Source organism: Aquarana catesbeiana, linkage group LG04, assembly GCF_042186555.1.
Source record: "Aquarana catesbeiana isolate 2022-GZ linkage group LG04, ASM4218655v1, whole genome shotgun sequence".
NCBI lineage: Eukaryota > Metazoa > Chordata > Amphibia > Anura > Ranidae > Aquarana > Aquarana catesbeiana.
Window position 1 is genome coordinate 657205495 of NC_133327.1, and position 11253 is coordinate 657216747.

Below are 11253 nucleotides of genomic sequence, written 5' to 3' on the forward strand. Positions count from 1 at the left end.
CAGCGCCCCCCATGGTGATATTGCATATTTTGCCACCAGTTTTTGGAGATGAAGAAACATGCCGGTATTGAGGGGATTAAAAAATAAGTTAAGGAGCTCTTAGCCTATAAGGATCAACCACTGACGCCAAAGACAAGATGTCTGATATTAGCGGAAGAAAATTCCCGGAGGAGGAAATTGCATGGTTTGATGGCATGGATAAATCCAAAATACATAACTAATACCACAATTATTGATGGACATCAGCTCTTAACTCCCCAAAATATTTACTCAAATATTGGTGATCAGTTGCACTAACCCCCCCCCAAACGAATCTCACAATTATTGGTGGTCAATGGTACCTAACCTCCCCCTTCAAAACTATCCCACAATCACAGGTGGTCAGTGTCATTTTAGACCCCTCCCAACCCACCATTATTGTTGGTCATTATCACTTAACCCCCTCCCAAAAAAAAAATACAATCGCTAGTGATCAGTGGTACCAACAGGGTGCAAAGTTCAACTTGTTTGCACCCTCCACAGCCACATTTGGAACTTTTTGGGAGGAAGGGCGGAGTGGGTAACTGGTTTGACAGTACTCACTCCCACTTCTGTTCAGATGGCTAAAGTTTGGGCCCCTCCTCTTCCCCCCCACTGCCTTATGGGACACATCACAGGTCCCAGAAGACTGGGGACCATTTACAACGTGCAGCACAGCTCAGGCATGTGCAATAGGGAACTGGCAGTGAAGCCAGAAGGCTTCACTGCCAGTTTCCCTTACCTAAGACCTGGACCTGAAGCAGATTGAAGAATTGGCTCAGGTGAGGACATCGCTGGGTCCTTGGACAGGTAAGTGTCCTTATTTTAAAAGTCAGCAGCTACAGTATTTGTAGCCACTGACTTTAAATTTTCTTGGGGGGGGGAGGTTGGCGCACCTCTTTAACCAGTTCCCGACTGCCGCATGTCGATGTTCATCAGCAGAATGGCACGGGTGGGCAATCGGGACCTACCCCCCCCCCCCCGTGCCCGTGGCAGTCAGATTCGTTAGAGGACCGATCAGTCCCCAGGGCCAGGCCAATGATTTATGGTCTGGACCTGGTGATTGGTCCTAACGAATGGAAACCTTCCCCCTGTCTGTGTAAGTGTAAACACAGACAGGAGGAAGTGATGTCATCTCTCCTCGTGGATTCTTTTCGATTCCAGTGAGAGGAGAGATAACAACTAACCGTGAGTTGCACCAACACTACACTAACACCAGTATACACAGGTACACTTGCCACCGCCCGATCGCCCCCCCCCCCCCCCCCAGTTAACCCCTTCACTCCCTGTCACTGTGTCACCAATTGCAGTTTTCAGATTTTTCATTGATCACTGCATTGGTGTCATTTATGACTGAAATAAGTGTTAGGGCAATTAGTAGTAGGCCCTGTTAGGTCTAGGTTACCCCCCTAAACCCCCTAATAAAGATTTAACCCCTTGATTGTGCCCCAGTTAACCCTTTCACCCCCTGTCCCCAGTGTCACTAATCGATCGCCGTATTTGTGTCACTGATAACGCTACCATTCCCGTCTTAAAAAAAAAAAAAATAAGAGCATATATGCTGAAGCATGGGGGCAGGGGTGGAGGTGAGATTTGCCTCTAACATTAGGGGTGGATTGCCCCCATGCTTCGGCATATATTTTTTAGGCACAGATTGTGTTAAAAAATGTTTTATTTTTTACTGTTTTATTGTATTTGCTTTGCAGGTATGGTATGTCTTACTGTGATACTGTTATGTTACTTTGTTTTATTGTAAACTCCCACGATACGTCAATTAGCGACTCCAGCGCTGTACGAGATGATTTCACCACCACAGTTAAAAATAAATGGTGCGTGTATGCCCATCATTAGAAGTGGGTGGATGATAATGGTGGGCATACCCACCGATCAATCTCTTTTTTTTCGTTCAGCCCACAGGCTGCATGAAAAAAAGAACATTACAATGTATGCCCAACAAGGACCAGCAACGTACTGGACTTTGAGTGGTTACACCAGAATGATGCCTGCTGGTTTAGGTATCATCTTGGTATCATTCTTTTCAGCCAGCAGTCGGCTTTCATGTAATAGCAATCCTAGCAGCTAATTAGCCTCTAGACTGCTTTTACAAGCAGTGGGAGGGAACGTTCACCCCACCCACCATCTTCCATGGTTTTCTCGGGCTCTCCTGTACTAACAGGGAACCCGAAAATGCAGCTGGTGGTTCTGCCAGCTGACCATAGAGCTGATCAGAGACCAGAATGGCTCCAATCATCTCTATGGCCTAAGAAACCGGAAGCTACGAGCATTTCATGACTTCGGTTTCGCCGGATATAAACAGCGCCATTGGGAAATTGGCAAAGCATTTTATCACACCGATCTTGGTGTGGTCAGATGCTTTGAGGGCAGAGGAGAGATCTAGGGTCTAATACAGTGGTTCTCAACCTGGGGGTCGGGACCCCCTCGGGGGTCAAATGATGATTTGCCAGGGGTCACTGAATCCTGGGCTTTTCCTGAAGCCAGCACTGCTCTCCCAGCTTTTTTGTGGCCGCTCATTCAGTTCACGGCATGACTGGAGGGCAGAGACTAGAGGTCAGTTGACTGGTGAGGAATGTGAAGTGGGAGGGGCTGGAGGAGACCCTATCTCCTGATTTTGGCATAGGTGTCACTGCTACGAGACACCACAAAGTCGGAGATACAGTGAGTAACACTACCTGCGACTATAGTTGCCATTTAAAGTCCCCACTACAGCTTTCAGATCAGCAGATAACCTTGATCAAGAGCACCTAAGCTGGCTGATCAGAACTTCCCCCAGCACTGCCATTGATCCCAACTCCCCGCCAGCACTGCCACTCATCCCACCACCAAGGCGTAAGAGAAGGAATAAAAATAGAGAATACATGGAAGGGATAGGAAAAGAGGGGGAGGAACAAAGAAAAAGGGAGAGAAAGAACAAGAAAGACGGCTAGAGAGAGGGATGGGGAAAAAAAAAAACAAGGAATTAGGATAGAGAGAGAGATAAAAGGGAAAGAAAGGAGAACAAAGAGAAAGAGTGGTACATCCTAAAATATACCATGAGGGGTTTTAATACTGTATGAGTGGAAAGGACTCAGGGAGCGCTATATGTCCGTGGGTTAGGGGCGCAAATTACTTGTCTTACCTTGGGTGCTGACAACCCACGCTACGAAAATAATTTTACTGTTAGTGGTCCCCACAACGTGGGAAATTTTATCAAGGGGTCACAGCACTAGAAGGGTTGAGAACCACTGGTCTAATAGAACCAATTTTTTTCAAAAAAGAGTACCTGTCACTACCTATTGCTATCATAGGGGATATTTACTTTCCCTGAGATAACAATAAAAATGATTAAAAAAAAAATGAAAGGAACAGTTTAAAAATATAACAAAAAGGAAAAAAAAAAAAAAAGCACCCCTGTCCCCCCGTGCTCACGAGCAAAGGCGAATGCAAGCGTCGATCTGGTGTCAAATGTAAACAGCAATTGCACCATGCATGTGAGGTCAGATCGAGGTCAGTAATTTTAGCAGTAGACCTCCTCTGTAAATCTAAAATGGTAACCTGTAAAGGCTTTTAAAGGCTTTTAAAAATGTATGTAGTTTGTCGCCGCTGCATGTTTGTGCGCAATTTTAAAGCATGTCATGTTTGGTATCCATGTACTCGGCATAATATCATCTTTTTTATTTTATAAAACATTTGGGCAATATAGTGTGTTTTAGTGCATTAAAATTTAAAAAAGTGTGTTTTTTATTTTTTAAAAATTGCGTTTGAAAAATCGCTGCGCAAATACTGTGTAAAAAAAAAATTGCAACACCCACCATTTTAATCTGTAGGGCCTCTGCTTTAAAAAAATGTACAATGTTTGAGGGTTCAAAGTAATTTTCTTGCAAAAAAATAATATTTTTTCATGTAAACAAAAAGTAACAGAAAGGGCTTTGTCTTCAAGTGGTTAGAAGAGTGGGTGATGTGTGACATAAGCTTCTAAATGTTGTGCATAAAATGCCAGGACAGTTCAAAACCCCCAAATGACCCCTTTTTGGAAAGTAGACACCCAAGCTATTTGCTGATAGGCATGTTGAGTCCATGGAATATTTTATATTTTGCCACAAGTTTCAGGAAAATTACACTTTTTTTTTTTTGCACGAAGTTGTCACTAAATGATATATTGTTCAAACATGGCATGGTTGTATGTGGATTTACACCACAAAATACATTCTGCTGCTTCTCCTGAGTATGGGGATACCTCATGTGTGAGACTTCTTGAGAGCCTAGCCGCATACAGGACCCCGAAAACCAATCACCGCCTCCAGGATTTCTAAAGGTGTAAATTTTTTATTTCACTCCTAACTACCTATCACAGTTTTGAAGGCCAAAAAATGCAAAGATGGCACACAACCCCCCCCCCCCCCCCAATCACCCCAATGACCTCAACATGCCTATCATCAATAGCTTGGGGTGTCTACTTTTCAAAATAGGGTCATCTGGGGGGTCCTGTGCTATCTGGGCATTTCATGGCCTCCGAAACTCTGATAGATAGTGAGGAGTGAAATAAAAAATGTACGCCCTTAGAAAGCCTGAAGGCAGAGATTGGTTTTTGGGGTCCTGTACACGGTTAGACTGCCAAAAAGTCCCACACGTGGTATCCAAGTACTAAGGAGAAGCAGCAGAATGTATTTTGGGGTGTAATTCCACATATAACCATGTCATGTGTGAGTGTGAGCAATAAATTATTTAGTGACAACTTTGTAATAAAATATTCACTGGGCTCAACATGCCTCTCAGCAATTTCCTTGGGGTGTCTACTTTCCAAAATTGGGTCATGGGGGGGGGGTTGGTATCACCCCAAGAAATGAGATAGGCAGTCATAAAATAACTTTTGCGCAAACCAATAATAAACACTTATTCATTGACAATTTTTTTTACCACCAAGCCACATTTCTTTTACCAAGACATGTGGCTGAATACATTTTGGCCTAAATGTATGACTAAAATTGAGTTTATTCAATTTTTTTATAACAAAAAGTAGAAAATATAATTTTTCAAAATTTTCGGTATTTTTCCATTTATTTCGCAAAAAATAAAAATCGCAGAGGCAATCAAATACCATCAAAAGAAAGCTCTATTTGTGGGAAAAGAAGGACGCAAATTTCATTTGGGTACAGCATTGCATGACCGCGCAATTACCAGTTAAAGCAGCGCAGTGCCAAATTGTAAAAAGTGCTCTGGTCATTGAGCAGGCAAATCCTCCGGGGCTGAAGTGGTTAACAAACAATCCCTTAAATATTGGTGATCAGTTGCACTAGCCCCCCCAACCAAAAAACGAATCCCATGATGTTGTTGATCAGTAACATGATCGGTGGCCATCAGCCCTTTAATTCCCTTAACCCAAAAACGAATTCCACAGGGGCCTTTTTTAATAACCACTTTAAGACCAGGCCTTTTTCTGACATTTCTTGTTTACATGTAAAAATCAGTATTTTTTTCTAGAAAATTACTTAGAACCCCCAAACATTATATACGGTACATATTCTTTGGCAGAGACCCTAGAGAATAAAATGGCGGCCATTGAAATATTTTATGTCACACTGTATTTGCGAAGTGGTCTTTCAAACGCAATTTTTTGAAAAAAAAAAAAACAACAGTAACGTTAGCCCATTTTTTTGTGTATTGTGAAAGATATTGTTGAATTTTTTTTTCTTATTTACTTTCCTTTTTTTTTTTTACACTGCCCCTTTATTTTTGATTTTTTTTTTTAATCACTTTTATTCTTATTACAAGGAATGTAAACATCCCTTGTAATAGAAATAAGCATGACAGGTCCTCTTTATTGAGAGATCTGGGGTCAAAAAGACCTCAGATCTCACATTTACCATTAAAAAAAAAAAAGAAAATTTAATTTTGACTTTAAGAAAAAAAAAATCCAGTCGATCTGCCGAAGGACCAAAAGTGACGTCAGAGGTTGCTCTGGTCCTCCAAGGGCATAGAGCCGAGTGGGGGCTATGTTGCTCGCACTTGGCTTTCTGCCTAGCCATTGGCCGCATCAGATCGGTTCCAAGCTTTCTGACAGCTCTGGTAAGCTCAGAATTGACCGGGAAGCAGCGGCGGGGGGGGGGGGGTTGCCTCTCCCGCCGCCTATAAAAGTAATCTTGAGGAAAATCTGCTACTGGGAACACTTTTACCCGAAAGCCATCCACCTAAGGGAAAAAGCAATACCAGGGTTGTGACAGCTAGCTGCTGCCATTACAGTGGTATTTAACTTCAAAGTAATGACTACATTACCAGTTAGGCGGTTGCCAATTGGTAACTCCCCCACATGACTAATGCCACAATTATTGGTGATCAGTGGCACTTAACCGCCCCCTCCCTAAGTACCATCTTTTAATGTCTTGGTCCTTGAACTTCTTTCCATGACCATCTCCCCAGGCAGACTATATACTGAGCCCCCCTACCAAGACATGACTGGCCAGAGAGGGATTACTTTGACGCAGTTGGCCGGCTTAAACATGTATTGTGATACATGTGAACTAAAAATCCCTCTATTTCTGCAAAGTTTGATAGAAAGGGTGCATATTGGTGTGCAGAGGGGGCATTCAGATTCTGTAGTGATAACATGTGGTCACACCCCCTTAGCACCTGGTGAGTTATATACACTATATCAGGGCTCAAAATTTCAAGTCCTGAGTCGCTAGCCAGGCCTTAAAGTGGTGTTCCGGCCGAAATGATACTTTTTAAATAAAAATACCCCTATAATACACAAGCTTAATGTATTCTAGTAAAGTTAGTCTGTAAACTAAGGTCTGTTTTGTTAGTTTATAGCAGTAGTTTGTTATTTTATAAACTTACAGCAGGCCGTGGCCATCTTAAGTGTGGGCATCTGAAGCCAGACTGTATTTCTTCCTGGATCTCATCCTCGCAGATCTCGCACATGCTCAGTGCAGCACAAGCAGTGTAATAGGTTTCAGGTCAGGTTTCCATAGCAACTGCAGTTTCAGAGGAAGTTGCCACCCCTTCCCAGCAAGCATTGCAAACAGGAAATGATGCGATGGGCCGCGGCCAGGGAGGAGGAAGTGAAAAATGAATACAGAAGATATACAGTAGGTACTGAGAAAAAAAATTTAAAAATATCCAATTTGTTTACAGTGCACAGTTTAGTGAGGGATGCTGAAGAGTTGTAAAAGTGGGTGGAACTCCACTTTAAGGCCCCTTTCACATGATCGAACAGTTCAGGTCCGCCTGTCAGTTTTGACGGTGGACCTGAACGGGCGCTCCATGTTAGCCTATGGAGCGACAGATGTCAGCGGAGACATGTCCGCTGACATCTGACCCAGTCCGATCCGCTGAAAGCAGACAGATGGCCCTACGTCCTGATCCGTCACTGGCGCATCGGATCGGGTGAGATCTGATGAAAACGGACATGCTGTCCATTTTCATTCGATCCCTCCATAGGCAGCAGCGGCGCCTGACAAGCTACTCCCCGCTCAGTGAGCAGAGAAGGACCTGTCATCCGCCGGCTCAGCGGAGATCAGCGGAGAGATCTCCCGCTGAGCCGGCGGACAGAGGCGGACTCCATGGAAGCCTCGTGTGAAAGGGGCCTAAGAGTTACTCGTCACCAGTTGCCCCACCCCACCCCTACCCTGCTCCGCTCTTAAATCTGCCTCTAAACACGCGCTTGTAAATTATCTCATGAAATTACACTGTTAAATGTTTTTTGCAGAATTAAGTTCCAAAAATAAATATTAACTGTCCAACAACAACTTTACAATGTTAACATAAAGCATATCAGTACCCATCAGTGCAGCTGATCAGTGCCCATCAGTGCAGCCAATCAATGCCCATCAGTGCAGCCAATCAGTGCAGCCCCATCAGTGCAGCATACCATTGCCCACCAGTGCAGCGTATCATGCAGCCTCTCATTGCCCATAAGTGCAGCCTCATCATTGCCCATAAGTGCAGCCTCATCAGTCATTCATGCCCAGCAATGCACCAGGGAGGAATTGTGAGGATCGTGTGGCCGGATGACACAGAGCAGGATCTCCCGCTGAGACACGGCTTGTATATGAATAGCCGTGCTGTCAAACAAAAACCTTGCTTTGTGCACTGGTGTGCAGTCATGTTGGAACAGGAAGGGGTCATCCCCAAACTGTTCCCACAAAGTTGGGAGCATGAATTTGTCCAAAATGTCTTGTTATGCTGACGCTTTAAGAGTTCCCTTCACTGGAACTAAGGGGCCAAGCCCAACCCCTGAAAAACAACCCCACACCATAATCCCCCCTCCACCAAATTATTTGGACCAGTGCACAAAGCAAGGTCCATAAAGACATGGATGAGCGAGTTTGGGGTGGAGGAACTTGACTAGCCTGCACAGAGTCCTGACCACAACCCAATAGAATTCTTTTGGGATAAATTAGAGTAGAGGCTGTGAGCCAGGCCTTCTCGTCCACATCAGTGCCTGACCTCACAAAGACAGCGGCTGTGCACATGGATTGGATGGGCTCAGGTAAGGAAATGGGGGAGGGGCAGCTGCAGCAAAGAAGGTTTTTCACTTTAATGCAGTGTTCCCGATGCATTTGCTTGTATGGAAATAAACGCTATTATAAGGATTTTAAGCTTTACTCACTTTTTCAAACACACTGCTATTAATTTTAACACAACTGTACATCATCCCAAACCAGCCAATTGAGATGGCAGAGGTTGCCAAACGCAGAAGAAGATGTCAGCTCAGGCGACGGAGATAGCTGAAGTTGCATCACCAGAGGGAAGATAGGTATAACAGACTTTAGTTCAACTCAAAGAACCTGACATAATGTGCAGGCATTGCTCTGCCCCTTTTTATTTTTTGGCTAGTCATTCTTTATATTCAGACTAATGCTGTTCCAATTTTCATGACAATATTGGTGTCAACATTAAAATATTAGTATCAGCATTATGAATGGGTACATGTAATATCTTATTCTGCCACTGTGAGGTGCTGTTGTTTTTCTAGTCTGACTTAAAAGGCTTTGTGAGATCTAATTCGTCATTGCAATGTCTACAGTACTATAGACTTTAAAGGGGTTGTAAAGATAGTTTTTTTTTTCTATCTCCGTGCATTATATGCATTAAGATAAAAAGCCTTCTGTGTACAGCAGCCCCCCTCATACTTAAATGAGCCCATCTAGATCCAGCAATGTTGCAGGAGTGTCTCGGCTGCCCGGGACTCCCCTCCTCATTGGCTGAGACAGCGGCGCGGCACCATTGGCTCCCGCTGCTTTCAATCAAGGTCAGTCAGCCAATGAGGAGAGAAAGGGGACGGGGCCGGGCCATGGCTCCATGTCTGAATGGACACACAGAGCAGCAGCTCGGCTCGCATGACAAGCTGCTAGCTGTGGGGGGAACATAACAGGAGGGAGGGGCCAGGAGCGCCCAAGAGGGACCCGAGAAGAGGAGGATGTGGGCTGCTCTGTGCAAAACCACTACACAGAGCAGGTAAGTATAACATGTTTGTTATTTTTAACTAAAAAAGAAACAAACCAGACTTTAAAATCACTTTAAGGCCTGGTTCACACCTATGCACTTATAGTGCTTTTTGCATAGCTCCCAACTGTCCCTGATTTCGAGGGACTGTCCCCGATTTGGAGTAGGCTTGCCACCTGTCTGGGATTCACCCGGACAGTACGGGTTTTGAATCATGGACACGTGATTCAGACTGCACTGTGGCTCTGTGCTCCATCTGCTCAGCTGGTGGAGGAACATGAGTAGTTAATGTTATCAGGAGTAAGTTCTTATCTTTTTTCAGCAGTTCCGACAATCTAATCTGAGTCCGAAGTCAACTTCTATACAGATCCACCAGACAATGTAATTACGGGGAACTGCAGCACAAAGATTACTTCGTCGGGACTATTTGATGATTTTCGGGCTCAGGCGGAGTAATCTTTATTCCGCAGTTCCCTGTAACTAAAATGTCCGGTGGATCTGTATAGAAGTGGACCTCGGGACTCAGATTAGATTGGTATAGCGCTATAGATAAATCATATTCAAAAAGTCCATGTGTTGAACCATAAAAAATCTCCAGGTTTTAGGCAATCTGAATCAGTTCATAATAAATCTCTGTAGACGTAAAGGGAGAAAGAGCCCATCACCATCACCCAAACACAACGACCCTAATGCCGCGTACACACGATTGGACTTTACAACATACTTGGTCCGGCGTACCTGATTTCGTCGGACAATTCGATCGTGTGTGGGCTCCAGCGGACTTTGTTTTCTTAAAAGTTTGAAGGACTTAGATTTGAAACATGTTTCAAATCTGTCCGACGGACTTGAGTCCGGTCGAAAAATCCGCTCGTCTGTATGCTAGTCTGACGGACAAAAAACCGACGCTAGGGCAGCTATTAGCTACTGGCTATCAACTTCCTTGTTTTAGTCCGGTGTACGTCATCATGTACGAATCTGTCGGACTTTGGTTGATTGTGTGTAGGCAAGTCGGTTCATTCGGAAAGTCCATCGTAAAGTACGTCGAAAAGTACGCCGGACAAAGTCTGCCGTAAAGTCCGGTCGTGTGTACGCGGCATTACCGTCAGCAGGTGGGTTAAACATTATAGCATTATTAGATGGTGTCCACGAAGAAATGCCTCTCATTGCCCAGAGCTCCTGACTCCATTGATAAACTCAGAATTGCGGTAAATGCTGTTAGCCAGAATGGTTATGCCAAAAAGGTACAGAATTACGATGAGGAGCTGTTGTGGTTGTTCCTGAGTGCAAAGTTAGAAGCGTTGCTTTGTGGTAGTGCTAGTAGCTGTTGATGACCGTTCCTCTTCTCTCTTGTAGAGAGGTCGGAGAGAATGACCACAAGCCATTTCCCATTTCCTACTGCTGCCTGGGAAATGGCTTGTGGTCATTCTCTCCGACCTCTCTACAAGAGAGAAGAGGAACGGTCATCAACAGCTACTAGCACTACCACAAAGCAACGCTTCTAACTTTGCACTCAGGAAAAACCACAACAGCTCCTCATCGTAATTCTGTACCTTTTTGGCATAACTATTCTGGCTAACAGCATTTACCGCAATTCTGAGTTTATCAATGGAGTCAGGAGCTCTGGGCAATGAGAGGCATTTCTTCGTGGACACCATTTAATAATGCTATGATATTTAACCCACTTGCTTGACGGTAAGGGTCAGTGTGTTTGGGTGATGGTGATGGGCTCTTTCTCCTTTTACGTCTACAGAGATTTATTATGAACTGATTCAGATTGACTAAAAACTGGAG

The 11253-nt window shown here is 44.2% G+C and overlaps 2 pseudogenes; one reads left to right on the forward strand and one right to left on the reverse strand.

The window, feature by feature from the left end:
- The first annotated feature begins 10714 nt into the window (after positions 1 to 10714).
- On the forward strand, positions 10715 to 10840 carry LOC141142018 (small nucleolar RNA U3; annotated as a pseudogene).
- Positions 10841 to 10871: 31 nt separating this feature from the next.
- On the reverse strand, positions 10872 to 11044 carry LOC141142016 (small nucleolar RNA U3; annotated as a pseudogene).
- Positions 11045 to 11253: the final 209 nt, after the last annotated feature.